Raw genomic sequence first — 16,570 nt, 5'->3', positions numbered from 1 at the left:
AGTAGAGAGTGGTGGTAGTGGTGGTAGAGTATAGTAGAGAGTGGTGGTAGTGGCGGGTAGAGTAGAGTAGAGAGTGGTGATAGTGGTGGTAGAGTAGAGAGTGGTCGTAGTGGTGGTAGAGTAGAGTAGAGAGTGGTGGTAGTGGTGGTAGAGTAGAGTAGAGAGTGGTGGTAGTGGTGGTAGAGTAGAGAGTGGTTGTAGTGGTGGTAGAGTAGAGTAGAGAGTAGTTGTAGTGGTGGTAGAGTAGAGTAGAGATTGGTGGTAGTGGTGGTAGAGTAGAGTAGAGAGTGGTGGTAGTGGTGGTAGAGTAGAGTAGAGAGTGGTTGTAGTGGTGGTAGATTAGAGTAGAGAGTGGTGGTAGTGGTGTTAGAGTAGAGTAGACAGTGGTGGTAGTGGTGGTAGAGTAGAGTAGAGAGTAGTTGTAGTGGTGGTAGAGTAGAGTAGAGAGTGGTGGTAGTGGTGTTAGAGTAGAGTAGACAGTGGTGGTAGTGGTGGTAGAGTAGAGAGTGGTGATAGTGGTGGTAGAGTAGAGTAGAGAGTGGTGGTAGTGGTGGTAGAGTAGAGTAGAGAGTGGTGGTAGTAGTGGTGGTAGAGTAGAGTAGAGAGTGGTGGTAGTAAAGTAGAGTAGAGAGTGGTTGTAGTGGTGGTAGAGTAGAGTAGAGAATGGTGATAGTGGTGGTAGAGTAGAGTAGAAGTGGTTGTAGTGGTGGTAGAGTAGAGTAGAGAGTGGTGGTAGTGGTGGTAGAGTAGAGTAGAGAGTGGTTGTAGTGGTGGTAGATTAGAGTAGAGAGTGGTGGTAGTGGTGTTAGAGTAGAGTAGACAGTGGTGGTAATGGTGGTAGAGTAGAGTAGAGAGTAGTTGTAGTGGTGGTAGAGTAGAGTAGAGAGTGGTGGTAGTGGTGGTAGAGTAGAGTAGAGACTGGTTGTAGTGGTGGTAGATTAGAGTAGAGAGTGGTGGTAGTGGTGTTAGAGTAGAGTAGACAGTGGTGGTAGTGGTGGTAGAGTAGAGAGTGGTGATAGTGGTGGTAGAGTAGAGTAGAGAGCGGTGGTAGTGGTGGTAGAGTAGAGTAGAGAGTGGTGGTAGTAGTGGTGGTAGAGTAGAGTAGAGAGTGGTGGTAGTAAAGTAGAGTAGAGAGTGGTTGTAGTGGTGGTAGAGTAGAGTAGAGAATGGTGATAGTGGTGGTAGAGTAGAGTATAAAGTGGTTGTAGTGGTGGTAGAGTAGAGTAGAGAGTGGTGGTAGTGGTGGTAGAGTAGAGTAGAGAGTGGTGATAGTGGTGGTAGAGTAGAGTAGAAAGTGGTGGTAGTAGTGGTGGTAGAGTAGAGTAGAGAGTGGTGGTAGTAAAGTAGAGTAGAGAGTGGTGGTAGTGGTGTTAGAGTAGAGTAGACAGTGGTGGTAGTGGTGGTAGAGTAGAGAGTGGTGATAGTGGTGGTAGAGTAGAGTAGAGAGCGGTGGTAGTGGTGGTAGAGTAGAGTAGAGAGTGGTGGTAGTAGTGGTGGTAGAGTAGAGTAGAGAGTGGTGGTAGTAAAGTAGAGTAGAGAGTGGTTGTAGTGGTGGTAGAGTAGAGTAGAGAATGGTGATAGTGGTGGTAGAGTAGAGTATAAAGTGGTTGTAGTGGTGGTAGAGTAGAGTAGAGAGTGGTGGTAGTGGTGGTAGAGTAGAGTAGAGAGTGGTGATAGTGGTGGTAGAGTAGAGTAGAAAGTGGTGGTAGTAGTGGTGGTAGAGTAGAGTAGAGAGTGGTGGTAGTAAAGTAGAGTAGAGAGTGGTGGTAGTGGTGGTAGAGTAGAGTAGAGAGTTGTGGTAGTCGTGGTAGAGTAGAGTAGAGAATGGTATAGTGGAGGTAGAGTAGAGAGTGGTTGTAGTGGTGGTAGAGTAGAGTAGAGAGTGGTGGTAGTGGTGGTAGAGTAGAGAGTGGTGGTAGTGGTGGTAGAGTATAGTAGAGAGTGGTGGTAGTGGCGGTAGAGTAGAGAGTGGTGATAGTGGTGGTAGAGTATAGTAGAGAGTGGTGGTAGTGGTGTTAGAGTAGAGTAGAGAGTGGTGATAGTGGTGGTAGAGTAGAGTAGAGAGTGGTGGTAGTGGTGGTAGAGTATAGTAGAGAGTGGTGGTAGTAGTGGTAGAGTAGAGTAGAGAGTGGTGGTAGTGGTGGGTAGAGTAGAGAGTGGTTGTAGTGGTGGTAGATTAGAGTAGAGAGTGGTGGTAGTGGTGGTAGAGTAGAGTAGAGAGTGGTGGTAGTAGTGGTGGTAGAGTAGAGAGTGGTGGTAGTGGTGGTAGAGTAGAGAGTGGTTTTAGTGGTGGTAGATTAGAGTAGAGAGTGGTGGTAGTGGTGGTAGAGTAGAGAGTGGTTTTAGTGGTGGTAGATTAGAGTAGAGAATGGTGATAGTGGTGGTAGAGTAGAGTAGAGAGTGGTTGTAGTGGTGGTAGAGTAGAGTAGAGATTGGTGGTAGTGGTGGTAGAGTAGAGTAGAGAGTGGTGGTAGTGGTTGTAGAGTAGAGAGTGGTTGTAGTGGTGGTAGAGTAGAGAGTAGTTGTAGTGGTGGTAGAGTAGAGTAGAGATTGGTGGTAGTGGTGGTAGAGTAGAGTAGAGAGTGGTGGTAGTGGTGGTAGAGTAGAGTAGAGAGTGGTTGTAGTGGTGGTAGATTAGAGTAGAGAGTGGTGGTAGTGGTGTTAGAGTAGAGTAGACAGTGGTGGTAGTGGTGGTAGAGTAGAGTAGAGAGTAGTTGTAGTGGTGGTAGAGTAGAGTAGAGAGTGGTTGTAGTGGTGGTAGATTAGAGTAGAGAGTGGTGGTAGTGGTGTTAGAGTAGAGTAGACAGTGGTGGTAGTGGTGGTAGAGTAGAGAGTTGTGATAGTGGTGGTAGAGTAGAGTAGAGAGTGGTGGTAGTGGTGGTAGAGTAAAGTAGAGAGTGGTGGTAGTAGTGGTGGTAGAGTAGAGTAGAGAGTGGTGGTAGTAAAGTAGAGTAGAGAGTGGTTGTAGTGGTGGTAGAGTAGAGTAGAGAATGGTGATAGTGGTGGTAGAGTAGAGTAGAAAGTGGTTGTAGTGGTGGTAGAGTAGAGTAGAGAGTGGTGGTAGTGGTGGTAGAGTAGAGTAGAGAGTGGTTGTAGTGGTTGTAGATTAGAGTAGAGAGTGGTGGTAGTGGTGTTAGAGTAGAGTAGACAGTGCTGGTAGTGGTGGTAGAGTAGAGTAGAGAGTAGTTGTAGTGGTGGTAGAGTAGAGTAGAGAGTGGTTGTAGTGGTGGTAGATTAGAGTAGAGAGTGGTGGTAGTGGTGTTAGAGTAGAGTAGACAGTGGTGGTAGTGGTGGTAGAGTAGAGTAGAGAGTAGTTGTAGTGGTGATAGAGTAGAGTAGAGAGTGGTTGTAGTGGTGGTAGATTAGAGTAGAGAGTGGTGGTAGTGGTGTTAGAGTAGAGTAGACAGTGGTGGTAGTGGTGGTAGAGTAGAGAGTGGTGATAGTGGTGGTAGAGTAGAGTAGAGAGTGGTGGTAGTGGTGGTAGAGTAGAGTAGAGAGTGGTGGTAGTAGTGGTGGTAGAGTAGAGTAGAGAGTGGTGGTAGTAAAGTAGAGTAGAGAGTGGTTGTAGTGGTGGTAGAGTAGAGTAGAGAATGGTGATAGTGGTGGTAGAGTAGAGTAGAAAGTGGTTGTAGTGGTGGTAGAGTAGAGTAGAGAGTGGTGGTAGTGGTGGTAGAGTAGAGTAGAGAGTGGTTGTAGTGGTGGTAGATTAGAGTAGAGAGTGGTGGTAGTGATGTTAGAGTAGAGTAGACAGTGGTGGTAGTGGTGGTAGAGTAGAGTAGAGAGTAGTTGTAGTGGTGGTAGAGTAGAGTAGAGAGTGGTGGTAGTAGTGGTGGTAGAGTAGAGTAGAGAGTGGTGGTAGTAAAGTAGAGTAGAGAGTGGTTGTAGTGGTGGTAGAGTAGAGTAGAGAATGGTGATAGTGGTGGTAGAGTAGAGTAGAAAGTGGTTGTAGTGGTGGTAGAGTAGAGTAGAGAGTGGTGGTAGTGGTGGTAGAGTAGAGTAGAGAGTGGTTGTAGTGGTGGTAGATTAGAGTAGAGAGTGGTGGTAGTGGTGTTAGAGTAGAGTAGACAGTGGTGGTAGTGGTGGTAGAGTAGAGTAGAGAGTAGTTGTAGTGGTGGTAGAGTAGAGTAGAGAGTGGTTGTAGTGGTGGTAGATTAGAGTAGAGAGTGGTGGTAGTGGTGTTAGAGTAGAGTAGACAGTGGTGGTAGTGGTGGTAGAGTAGAGAGTGGTGATAGTGGTGGTAGAGTAGAGTAGACAGTGGTGGTAGTGGTGGTAGAGTAGAGAGTGGTGATAGTGGTGGTAGAGTAGAGTAGAGAGTGGTGGTAGTGGTGGTAGAGTAGAGTAGAGAATGGTGGTAGTAGTGGTGGTAGAGTAGAGTAGAGAGTGGTGGTAGTAAAGTAGAGTAGAGAGTGGTTGTAGTGGTGGTAGAGTAGAGTAGAGAATGGTGATAGTGGTGGTAGAGTAGAGTAGAAAGTGGTTGTAGTGGTGGTAGAGTAGAGTAGAGAGTGGTGGTAGTGGTGGTAGAGTAGAGTAGAGAGTGGTGATAGTGGTGGTAGAGTAGAGTAGAGAGTGGTGGTAGTAGTGGTGGTAGAGTAGAGTAGAGAGTGGTGGTAGTAAAGTAGAGTAGAGAGTGGTGGTAGTGATGGTAGAGTAGAGTAGAGAGTTGTGGTAGTCGTGGTAGAGTAGAGTAGAGAATGGTATAGTGGAGGTAGAGTAGAGAGTGGTTGTAGTGGTGGTAGAGTAGAGTAGAGAGTGGTGGTAGTGGTGGTAGAGTAGAGAGTGGTGGTAGTGGTGTTAGAGTAGAGTAGAGAGTGGTGATAGTGGTGGTAGAGTAGAGTAGAGAGTGGTGGTAGTGGTGGTAGAGTATAGTAGAGAGTGGTGGTAGTAGTGGTAGAGTAGAGTAGAGAGTGGTGGTAGTGGTGGTAGAGTAGAGAGTGGTTTTAGTGGTGGTAGATTAGAGTAGAGAGTGGTGGTAGTGGTGGTAGAGTAGAGTAGAGAGTGGTGGTAGTGGCGGTAGAGTAGAGAGTGGTGATAGTGGTGGTAGAGTATAGTAGAGAGTGGTGGTAGTGGTGTTAGAGTAGAGTAGAGAGTGGTGATAGTGGTGGTAGAGTAGAGTAGAGAGTGGTGGTAGTGGTGGTAGAGTATAGTAGAGAGTGGTGGTAGTAGTGGTAGAGTAGAGTAGAGAGTGGTGGTAGTGGTGGTAGAGTAGAGAGTGGTTTTAGTGGTGGTAGATTAGAGTAGAGAGTGGTGGTAGTGGTGGTAGAGTAGAGTAGAGAGTGGTGGTAGTAGTGGTGGTAGAGTAGAGTAGAGAGTGGTGGTAGTAAAGTAGAGTAGAGAGTGGTTGTAGTGGTGGTAGAGTAGAGTAGAGAATGGTGATAGTGGTGGTAGAGTAGAGTAGAGAGTGGTTGTAGTGGTGGTAGAGTAGAGTAGAGATTGGTGGTAGTGGTGGTAGAGTAGAGTAGAGAGTGGTGGTAGTGGTGGTAGAGTAGAGAGTGGTTGTAGTGGTGGTAGAGTAGAGAGTAGTTGTAGTGGTGGTAGAGTAGAGTAGAGATTGGTGGTAGTGGTGGTAGAGTAGAGTAGAGAGTGGTGGTAGTGGTGGTAGAGTAGAGTAGAGAGTGGTTGTAGTGGTGGTAGATTAGAGTAGAGAGTGGTGGTAGTGGTGTTAGAGTAGAGTAGACAGTGGTGGTAGTGGTGGTAGAGTAGAGTAGAGAGTAGTTGTAGTGGTGGTAGAGTAGAGTAGAGAGTGGTTGTAGTGGTGGTAGATTAGAGTAGAGAGTGGTGGTAGTGGTGTTAGAGTAGAGTAGACAGTGCTGGTAGTGGTGGTAGAGTAGAGTAGAGAGTAGTTGTAGTGGTGGTAGAGTAGAGTAGAGAGTGGTTGTAGTGGTGGTAGATTAGAGTAGAGAGTGGTGGTAGTGGTGTTAGAGTAGAGTAGACAGTGGTGGTAGTGGTGGTAGAGTAGAGTAGAGAGTAGTTGTAGTGGTGGTAGAGTAGAGTAGAGAGTGGTTGTAGTGGTGGTAGATTAGAGTAGAGAGTGGTGGTAGTGGTGTTAGAGTAGAGTAGACAGTGGTGGTAGTGGTGGTAGAGTAGAGAGTGGTGATAGTGGTGGTAGAGTAGAGTAGAGAGTGGTGGTAGTGGTGGTAGAGTAGAGTAGAGAGTGGTGGTAGTAGTGGTGGTAGAGTAGAGTAGAGAGTGGTGGTAGTAAAGTAGAGTAGAGAGTGGTTGTAGTGGTGGTAGAGTAGAGTAGAGAATGGTGATAGTGGTGGTAGAGTAGAGTAGAAAGTGGTTGTAGTGGTGGTAGAGTAGAGTAGAGAGTGGTGGTAGTGGTGGTAGATTAGAGTAGAGAGTGGTGGTAGTGATGTTAGAGTAGAGTAGACAGTGGCGGTAGTGGTGGTAGAGTAGAGTAGAGAGTAGTTGTAGTGGTGGTAGAGTAGAGTAGAGAGTGGTGGTAGTAGTGGTGGTAGAGTAGAGTAGAGAGTGGTGGTAGTAAAGTAGAGTAGAGAGTGGTTGTAGTGGTGGTAGAGTAGAGTAGAGAATGGTGATAGTGGTGGTAGAGTAGAGTAGAAAGTGGTTGTAGTGGTGGTAGAGTAGAGTAGAGAGTGGTGGTAGTGGTGGTAGAGTAGAGTAGAGAGTGGTTGTAGTGGTGGTAGATTAGAGTAGAGAGTGGTGGTAGTGGTGTTAGAGTAGAGTAGACAGTGGTGGTAGTGGTGGTAGAGTAGAGTAGAGAGTAGTTGTAGTGGTGGTAGAGTAGAGTAGAGAGTGGTTGTAGTGGTGGTAGATTAGAGTAGAGAGTGGTGGTAGTGGTGTTAGAGTAGAGTAGACAGTGGTGGTAGTGGTGGTAGAGTAGAGAGTGGTGATAGTGGTGGTAGAGTAGAGTAGAGAGTGGTGGTAGTGGTGGTAGAGTAGAGTAGAGAGTGGTGGTAGTAAAGTAGAGTAGAGAGTGGTTGTAGTGGTGGTAGAGTAGAGTAGAGAATGGTGATAGTGGTGGTAGAGTAGAGTAGAAAGTGGTTGTAGTGGTGGTAGAGTAGAGTAGAGAGTGGTGGTAGTGGTGGTAGAGTAGAGTAGAGAGTGGTTGTAGTGGTGGTAGATTAGAGTAGAGAGTGGTGGTAGTGGTGTTAGAGTAGAGTAGACAGTGGTGGTAGTGGTGGTAGAGTAGAGTAGAGAGTAGTTGTAGTGGTGGTAGAGTAGAGTAGAGAGTGGTTGTAGTGGTGGTAGATTAGAGTAGAGAGTGGTGGTAGTGGTGTTAGAGTAGAGTAGACAGTGGTGGTAGTGGTGGTAGAGTAGAGAGTGGTGATAGTGGTGGTAGAGTAGAGTAGAGAGTGGTGGTAGTGGTGGTAGAGTAGAGTAGAGAGTGGTGGTAGTAGTGGTGGTAGAGTAGAGTAGAGAGTGGTGGTAGTAAAGTAGAGTAGAGAGTGGTTGTAGTGGTGGTAGAGTAGAGTAGAGAATGGTGATAGTGGTGGTAGAGTAGAGTAGAAAGTGGTTGTAGTGGTGGTAGAGTAGAGTAGAGAGTGGTGGTAGTGGTGGTAGAGTAGAGTAGAGAGTGGTGATAGTGGTGGTAGATTAGAGTAGAGAGTGGTGGTAGTAGTGGTGCTAGAGTAGAGTAGAGAGTGGTGGTAGTAAAGTAGAGTAGAGAGTGGTGGTAGTGATGGTAGAGTAGAGTAGAGAGTTGTGGTAGTCGTGGTAGAGTAGAGTAGAGAATGGTATAGTGGAGGTAGAGTAGAGAGTGGTTGTAGTGGTGGTAGAGTAGAGTAGAGAGTGGTGGTAGTGGCGGTAGAGTAGAGAGTGGTGATAGTGGTGGTAGAGTATAGTAGAGAGTGGTGGTAGTGGTGTTAGAGTAGAGTAGAGAGTGGTGATAGTGGTGGTAGAGTAGAGTAGAGAGTGGTGGTAGTGGTGGTAGAGTATAGTAGAGAGTGGTGGTAGTAGTGGTAGAGTAGAGTAGAGAGTGGTGGTAGTGGTGGTAGAGTAGAGAGTGGTTTTAGTGGTGGTAGATTAGAGTAGAGAGTGGTGGTAGTGGTGGTAGAGTAGAGTAGAGAGTGGTGGTAGTAGTGGTGGTAGAGTAGAGTAGAGAGTGGTGGTAGTAAAGTAGAGTAGAGAGTGGTTGTAGTGGTGGTAGAGTAGAGAATGGTGATAGTGGTGGTAGAGTAGAGTAGAGAGTGGTTGTAGTGGTGGTAGAGTAGAGTAGAGATTGGTGGTAGTGGTGGTAGAGTAGAGTAGAGAGTGGTGGTAGTGGTGGTAGAGTAGAGAGTGGTTGTAGTGGTGGTAGAGTAGAGTAGAGAGTAGTTGTAGTGGTGGTAGAGTAGAGTAGAGATTGGTGGTAGTGGTGGTAGAGTAGAGTAGAGAGTGGTGGTAGTGGTGGTAGAGTAGAGTAGAGAGTGGTTGTAGTGGTGGTAGATTAGAGTAGAGAGTGGTGGTAGTGGTGTTAGAGTAGAGTAGACAGTGGTGGTAGTGGTGGTAGAGTAGAGTAGAGAGTAGTTGTAGTGGTGGTAGAGTAGAGTAGAGAGTGGTTGTAGTGGTGGTAGATTAGAGTAGAGAGTGGTGGTAGTGGTGTTAGAGTAGAGTAGACAGTGGTGGTAGTGGTGGTAGAGTAGAGAGTGGTGATAGTGGTGGTAGAGTAGAGTAGAGAGTGGTGGTAGTGGTGGTAGAGTAGAGTAGAGAGTGGTGGTAGTAGTGGTGGTAGAGTAGAGTAGAGAGTGGTGGTAGTAAGTAGAGTAGAGAGTGGTTGTAGTGGTGGTAGAGTAGAGTAGAGAATGGTGATAGTGGTGGTAGAGTAGAGTAGAAAGTGGTTGTAGTGGTGGTAGAGTAGAGTAGAGAGTGGTGGTAGTGGTGGTAGAGTAGAGTAGAGAGTAGTTGTAGTGGTGGTAGAGTAGAGTAGAGAGTGGTTGTAGTGGTGGTAGATTAGAGTAGAGAGTGGTGGTAGTGGTGTTAGAGTAGAGTAGACAGTGGTGGTAGTGGTGGTAGAGTAGAGAGTGGTGATAGTGGTGGTAGAGTAGAGTAGAGAGTGGTGGTAGTGGTGGTAGAGTAGAGTAGAGAGTGGTGGTAGTAGTGGTGGTAGAGTAGAGTAGAGAGTGGTGGTAGTAAAGTAGAGTAGAGAGTGGTTGTAGTGGTGGTAGAGTAGAGTAGAGAATGGTGATAGTGGTGGTAGAGTAGAGTAGAAAGTGGTTGTAGTGGTGGTAGAGTAGAGTAGAGAGTGGTGGTAGTGGTGGTAGAGTAGAGTAGAGTAGAGAGTGGTGGTAGTGGTGGTAGAGTAGAGTAGAGAGTGGTGGTAGTAGTGGTGGTAGAGTAGAGTAGAGAGTGGTGGTAGTAAAGTAGAGTAGAGAGTGGTGGTAGTGGTGGTAGAGTAGAGTAGAGAGTTGTGGTAGTCGTGGTAGAGTAGAGTAGAGAATGGTATAGTGGAGGTAGAGTAGAGAGTGGTTGTAGTGGTGGTAGAGAAGAGTAGAGAGTGGTGGTAGTGGTGGTAGAGTAGAGTAGAGAGTGGTGATAGTGGTGGTAGAGTATAGTAGAGAGTGGTGGTAGTAGTGGTGGTAGAGTAGAGTAGAGAGTGGTGGTAGTAAAGTAGAGTAGAGAGTGGTGGTAGTGGTGGTAGAGTAGAGTAGAGAGTTGTGGTAGTCGTGGTAGAGTAGAGTAGAGAATGGTATAGTGGTGGTAGAGTATAGTAGAGAGTGGTGGTAGTGGCGGTAGAGTAGAGAGTGGTGATAGTGGTGGTAGAGTATAGTAGAGAGTGGTGGTAGTGGTGTTAGAGTAGAGTAGAGAGTGGTGATAGTGGTGGTAGAGTAGAGTAGAGAGTGGTTGTAGTGGTGGTAGAGTAGAGAGTGGTGGAAGTGGTGGTAGAGTATAGTAGAGAGTGGTGGTAGTGGCGGTAGAGTAGAGAGTGGTGATAGTGGTGGTAGAGTATAGTAGAGAGTGGTGGTAGTGGTGTTAGAGTAGAGTAGAGAGTGGTGATAGTGGTGGTAGAGTAGAGTAGAGAGTGGTGGTAGTGGTGGTAGAGTATAGTAGAGAGTGGTGGTAGTGGTGGTAGAGTAGAGAGTGGTTGTAGTGGTGGTAGAGTAGAGTAGAGAGTGGTGGTAGTAGTGGTAGAGTAGAGTAGAGAGTGGTGGTAGTGGTGGTAGAGTAGAGTAGAGAGTGGTGGTAGTAGTGGTGGTAGAGTAGAGTAGAGAGTGGTGGTAGTAAAGTAGAGTAGAGAGTGGTTGTAGTGGTGGTAGAGTAGAGTAGAGAATGGTGATAGTGGTGGTAGAGTAGAGTAGAGAGTGGTTGTAGTGGTGGTAGAGTAGAGTAGAGAGTGGTGGTAGTGGTGGTAGAGTAGAGTAGAGAGTGGTGGTAGTGGTGGTAGAGTAGAGTAGAGAGTGGTGGTAGTCGTGGTAGAGTAGAGTAGAGAGTGGTGGTAGTGGTGGTAGAGTAGAGAGTGTTTGTAGTGGTGGTAGATTAGAGTAGAGAGTGGTGATAGTGGTGGTAGAGTAGAGTAGAGAGTGGTGGTAGTGGTGGTAAAGTAGAGTAGAGAGTGGTGGTAGTAGTGGTGGTAGAGTAGAGTAGAGAGTGGTGGTAGTAAAGTAGAGTAGAGAGTGGTTGTAGTGGTGATAGAGTAGAGTAGAGAATGGTGATAGTGGTGGTAGAGTAGAGTAGAGAGTGGTTGTAGTGGTGGTAGAGTAGAGTAGAGAGTGGTGGTAGTGGTGTTAGAATAGAGAGTGGTGGTAGTGGTGGTAGAGTAGAGTAGAGAGTGGTGGTAGTGGTGGTAGAGTAGAGTAGAGAGTGGTGGTAGTGGTGGTAGAGTAGAGTAGAGAGTGGTGGTAGTGGTGGTAGAGTAGAGTAGAGAGTGGTGGTAGAGTAGAGTAGAGTAGAGAGTGGTGGTAGTGGTGGTAGAGTAGAGTAGAGAGTGGTGGTAGTGGTGGTAGAGTAGAGAGTGGTTGTAGTGGCGGTAGAGTAGAGTAGAGAGTGGTCATAGTGGTGATAGAGTAGAGAGTGGTTATAGTGGTGGTAGAGTAGAGTAGAGAGTGGTGGTAGTGGTGGTAGAGTAGAGTAGACAGTGGTGGTAGTGGTGGTAGAGTAGAGAGTGGTGGTAGTGGTGGTAGAGTAGAGTAGAGAGTGGTGGTAGTAGTGGTGGTAGAGTAGAGTAGAGAGTGGTGGTAGTAAAGTAGAGTAGAGAGTGGTTGTAGTGGTGGTAGAGTAGAGTAGAGAATGGTGATAGTGGTGGTAGAGTAGAGTAGAAAGTGGTTGTAGTGGTGGTAGAGTAGAGTAGAGAGTGGTGGTAGTGGTGGTAGTAGAGTAGAGTAGAGAGTGGTGGTAGTAGTGGTGGTAGAGTAGAGTAGAGAGTGGTGGTAGTAAAGTAGAGTAGAGAGTGGTGGTAGTGGTGGTAGAGTAGAGTAGAGAGTTGTGGTAGTCGTGGTAGAGTAGAGTAGAGAATGGTATAGTGGAGGTAGAGTAGAGAGTGGTTGTAGTGGTGGTAGAGTAGAGTAGAGAGTGGTGGTAGTGGTGGTAGAGTAGAGTAGAGAGTGGTGATAGTGGTGGTAGAGTATAGTAGAGAGTGGTGGTAGTAGTGGTGGTAGAGTAGAGTAGAGAGTGGTGGTAGTAAAGTAGAGTAGAGAGTGGTGGTAGTGGTGGTAGAGTAGAGTAGAGAGTTGTGGTAGTCGTGGTAGAGTAGAGTAGAGAATGGTATAGTGGAGGTAGAGTAGAGTAGAGAGTGGTGGTAGTGGTGGTTAGAGTAGAGTAGAGAGTGGTGGTAGTGGTGGTAGAGTAGAGTAGAGAGTGGTGGTAGTGGTGGTAGAGTAGAGAGTGGTGATAGTGGTGGTAGAGTATAGTAGAGAGTGGTGGTAGTGGTGTTAGAGTAGAGTAGAGAGTGGTGATAGTGGTGGTAGAGTAGAGTAGAGAGTGGTGGTAGTGGTGGTAGAGTATAGTAGAGAGTGGTGGTAGTAGTGGTAGAGTAGAGTAGAGAGTGGTGGTAGTGGTGGTAGAGTAGAGAGTGGTTGTAGTGGTGGTAGATTAGAGTAGAGAGTGGTGGTAGTGGTGGTAGAGTAGAGTAGAGAGTGGTGGTAGTAGTGGTGGTAGAGTAGAGAGTGGTGGTAGTAAAGTAGAGTAGAGAGTGGTTGTAGTGGTGGTAGAGTAGAGTAGAGAATGGTGATAGTGGTGGTAGAGTAGAGTAGAGAGTGGTGGTAGTGGTGGTAAAGTAGAGTAGAGAGTGGTGGTAGTAGTGGTGGTAGAGTAGAGTAGAGAGTGGTGGTAGTAAAGTAGAGTAGAGAGTGGTTGTAGTGGTGATAGAGTAGAGTAGAGAATGGTGATAGTGGTGGTAGAGTAGAGTAGAGAGTGGTTGTAGTGGTGGTAGAGTAGAGTAGAGAGTGGTGGTAGTGGTGTTAGAATAGAGAGTGGTGGTAGTGGTGGTAGAGTAGAGTAGAGAGTGGTGGTAGTGGTGGTAGAGTAGAGTAGAGAGTGGTGGTAGTGGTGGTAGAGTAGAGTAGAGAGTGGTGGTAGTGGTGGTAGAGTAGAGTAGAGAGTGGTGGTAGAGTAGAGTAGAGTAGAGTAGAGAGTGGTGGTAGTGGTGGTAGAGTAGAGTAGAGAGTGGTGGTAGTGGTGGTAGAGTAGAGAGTGGTTGTAGTGGCGGTAGAGTAGAGTAGAGAGTGGTCATAGTGGTGATAGAGTAGAGAGTAGTTATAGTGGTGGTAGAGTAGAGTAGAGAGTGGTGGTAGTGGTGGTAGAGTAGAGTAGACAGTGGTGGTAGTGGTGGTAGAGTAGAGAGTGGTGGTAGTGGTGGTAGAGTAGAGTAGAGAGTGGTGGTAGTAGTGGTGGTAGAGTAGAGTAGAGAGTGGTGGTAGTAAAGTAGAGTAGAGAGTGGTTGTAGTGGTGGTAGAGTAGAGTAGAGAATGGTGATAGTGGTGGTAGAGTAGAGTAGAAAGTGGTTGTAGTGGTGGTAGAGTAGAGTAGAGAGTGGTGGTAGTGGTGGTAGAGTAGAGTAGAGAGTGGTGGTAGTAGTGGTGGCAGAGTAGAGTAGAGAGTGGTGGTAGTAAAGTAGAGTAGAGGAGTGGTGGTAGTGGTGGTAGAGTAGAGTAGAGAGTTGTGGTAGTCGTGGTAGAGTAGAGTAGAGAATGGTATAGTGGAGGTAGAGTAGAGAGTGGTTGTAGTGGTGGTAGAGTAGAGTAGAGAGTGGTGGTAGTGGTGGTAGAGTAGAGTAGAGAGTGGTGATAGTGGTGGTAGAGTATAGTAGAGAGTGGTGGTAGTAGTGGTGGTAGAGTAGAGTAGAGAGTGGTGGTAGTAAAGTAGAGTAGAGAGTGGTGGTAGTGGTGGTAGAGTAGAGTAGAGAGTTGTGGTAGTCGTGGTAGAGTAGAGTAGAGAATGGTATAGTGGAGGTAGAGTAGAGTAGAGAGTGGTGGTAGTGGTGGTAGAGTAGAGTAGAGAGTGGTGGTAGTGGTGGTAGAGTAGAGTAGAGAGTGGTGGTAGTGGTGGTAGAGTAGAGAGTGGTGATAGTGGTGGTAGAGTATAGTAGAGAGTGGTGGTAGTGGTGTTAGAGTAGAGTAGAGAGTGGTGATAGTGGTGGTAGAGTAGAGTAGAGAGTGGTGGTAGTGGTGGTAGAGTATAGTAGAGAGTGGTGGTAGTAGTGGTAGAGTAGAGTAGAGAGTGGTGGTAGTGGTGGTAGAGTAGAGAGTGGTTGTAGTGGTGGTAGATTAGAGTAGAGAGTGGTGGTAGTGGTGGTAGAGTAGAGTAGAGAGTGGTGGTAGTAGTGGTGGTAGAGTAGAGAGTGGTGGTAGTAAAGTAGAGTAGAGAGTGGTTGTAGTGGTGGTAGAGTAGAGTAGAGAATGGTGATAGTGGTGGTAGAGTAGAGTAGAGAGTGGTTGTAGTGGTGGTAGAGTAGAGTAGAGAGTGGTGGTAGTGGTGGTAGAGTAGAGTAGAGAGTGGTGGTAGTGGTGGTAGAGTAGAGTAGAGAGTGGTGGTAGTCGTGGTAGAGTAGAGTAGAGAGTGGTGGTAGTGGTGGTAGAGTAGAGAGTGTTTGTAGTGGTGGTAGATTAGAGTAGAGAGTGGTGATAGTGGTGGTACAGTAGAGTAGAGAGTGGTGGTAGTGGTGGTAAAGTAGAGTAGAGAGTGGTGGTAGTAGTGGTGGTAGAGTAGAGTAGAGAGTGGTGGTAGTAAAGTAGAGTAGAGAGTGGTTGTAGTGGTGATAGAGTAGAGTAGAGAATGGTGATAGTGGTGGTAGAGTAGAGTAGAGAGTGGTTGTAGTGGTGGTAGAGTAGAGTAGAGAGTGGTGGTAGTGGTGTTAGAATAGAGAGTGGTGGTAGTGGTGGTAGAGTAGAGTAGAGAGTGGTGGTAGTGGTGGTAGAGTAGAGTAGAGAGTGGTGGTAGTGGTGGTAGAGTAGAGTAGAGAGTGGTGGTAGTGGTGGTAGAGTAGAGTAGAGAGTGGTGGTAGAGTAGAGTAGAGAGTGGTGGTAGTGGTGGTAGAGTAGAGTAGAGAGTGGTGGTAGTGGTGGTAGAGTAGAGAGTGGTTGTAGTGGCGGTAGAGTAGAGTAGAGAGTGGTCATAGTGGTGATAGAGTAGAGAGTAGTTATAGTGGTGGTAGAGTAGAGTAGAGAGTGGTGGTAGTGGTGGTAGAGTAGAGTAGACAGTGGTGGTAGTGGTGGTAGAGTAGAGAGTGGTGGTAGTGGTGGTAGAGTAGAGTAGAGAGTGGTGGTAGTAGTGGTGGTAGAGTAGAGTAGAGAGTGGTGGTAGTAAAGTAGAGTAGAGAGTGGTTGTAGTGGTGGTAGAGTAGAGTAGAGAATGGTGATAGTGGTGGTAGAGTAGAGTAGAAAGTGGTTGTAGTGGTGGTAGAGTAGAGTAGAGAGTGGTGGTAGTGGTGGTAGAGTAGAGTAGAGAGTGGTGGTAGTAGTGGTGGTAGAGTAGAGTAGAGAGTGGTGGTAGTAAAGTAGAGTAGAGAGTGGTGGTAGTGGTGGTAGAGTAGAGTAGAGAGTTGTGGTAGTCGTGGTAGAGTACAGTAGAGAATGGTATAGTGGAGGTAGAGTAGAGAGTGGTTGTAGTGGTGGTAGAGTAGAGTAGAGAGTGGTGGTAGTGGTGGTAGAGTAGAGTAGAGAGTGGTGATAGTGGTGGTAGAGTATAGTAGAGAGTGGTGGTAGTAGTGGTGGTAGAGTAGAGTAGAGAGTGGTGGTAGTAAAGTAGAGTAGAGAGTGGTGGTAGTGGTGGTAGAGTAGAGTAGAGAGTTGTGGTAGTCGTGGTAGAGTAGAGTAGAGAATGGTATAGTGGAGGTAGAGTAGAGTAGAGAGTGGTGGTAGTGGTGGTAGAGTAGAGTAGAGAGTGGTGGTAGTGGTGGTAGAGTAGAGTAGAGAGTGGTGGTAGTGGTGGTAGAGTAGAGAGTGGTGATAGTGGTGGTAGAGTATAGTAGAGAGTGGTGGTAGTGGTGTTAGAGTAGAGTAGAGAGTGGTGATAGTGGTGGTAGAGTAGAGTAGAGAGTGGTGGTAGTGGTGGTAGAGTATAGTAGAGAGTGGTGGTAGTAGTGGTAGAGTAGAGTAGAGAGTGGTGGTAGTGGTGGTAGAGTAGAGAGTGGTTGTAGTGGTGGTAGATTAGAGTAGAGAGTGGTGGTAGTGGTGGTAGAGTAGAGTAGAGAGTGGTGGTAGTAGTGGTGGTAGAGTAGAGAGTGGTGGTAGTAAAGTAGAGTAGAGAGTGGTTGTAGTGGTGGTAGAGTAGAGTAGAGAATGGTGATAGTGGTGGTAGAGTAGAGTAGAGAGTGGTTGTAGTGGTGGTAGAGTAGAGTAGAGAGTGGTGGTAGTGGTGGTAGAGTAGAGTAGAGAGTGGTGGTAGTGGTGGTAGAGTAGAGTAGAGAGTGGTGGTAGTCGTGGTAGAGTAGAGTAGAGAGTGGTGGTAGTGGTGGTAGAGTAGAGAGTGTTTGTAGTGGTGGTAGATTAGAGTAGAGAGTGGTGATAGTGGTGGTAGAGTAGAGTAGAGAGTGGTGGTAGTGGTGGTAAAGTAGAGTAGAGAGTGGTGGTAGTAGTGGTGGTAGAGTAGAGTAGAGAGTGGTGGTAGTAAAGTAGAGTAGAGAGTGGTTGTAGTGGTGATAGAGTAGAGTAGAGAATGGTGATAGTGGTGGTAGAGTAGAGTAGAGAGTGGTTGTAGTGGTGGTAGAGTAGAGTAGAGAGTGGTGGTAGTGGTGTTAGAGTAGAGAGTGGTGGTAGTGGTGGTAGAGTAGAGTAGAGAGTGGTGGTAGTGGTGGTAGAGTAGAGTAGAGAGTGGTGGTAGTGGTGGTAGAGTAGAGTAGAGAGTGGTGGTAGTGGTGGTAGAGTAGAGTAGAGAGTGGTGGTAGAGTAGAGTAGAGAGTGGTGGTAGTGGTGGTAGAGTAGAGTAGAGAGTGGTGGTAGTGGTGGTAGAGTAGAGAGTGGTTGTAGTGGCGGTAGAGTAGAGTAGAGAGTGGTCATAGTGGTGATAGAGTAGAGAGTGGTGGTAGTGGTGGTAGTGTAGAGTAGAGTGGTGATAGTGCTGGTAGTGTAGAGTAGAGAGTGGTTATAGTGGTGGTAGAGTAGAGAGTGGTGGTGGTGATGGTAGAGTAGAGAGTGGTTGTAGTGTTGGTAGAGTAGAGAGTGGTGGTAGAGTAGAGAGTGGTTGTAGTGGTGGTAGAGTA

At 46.9% G+C, this 16,570-nt stretch overlaps 1 protein-coding gene across 3 annotated transcripts in view; it reads left to right on the top strand.

Annotated features, from left to right (window-relative positions):
* Positions 1 to 16,570, top strand: part of LOC133345334 (uncharacterized) — a 102,185-nt gene that overhangs the window by 67,222 nt on the left and 18,393 nt on the right. The gene's annotated exons all lie outside the window — the stretch shown is intronic.

This window comes from Lethenteron reissneri, chromosome 21, assembly GCF_015708825.2.
Source record: "Lethenteron reissneri isolate LAM-NWPU_2019-01 chromosome 21, ASM1570882v1, whole genome shotgun sequence".
Taxonomy (NCBI): Eukaryota; Metazoa; Chordata; class Hyperoartia; order Petromyzontiformes; family Petromyzontidae; genus Lethenteron; species Lethenteron reissneri.
The sequence above is the reverse complement of the archived record's forward strand: the minus strand, read 5'-3'. Positions and strand labels throughout refer to the sequence as shown.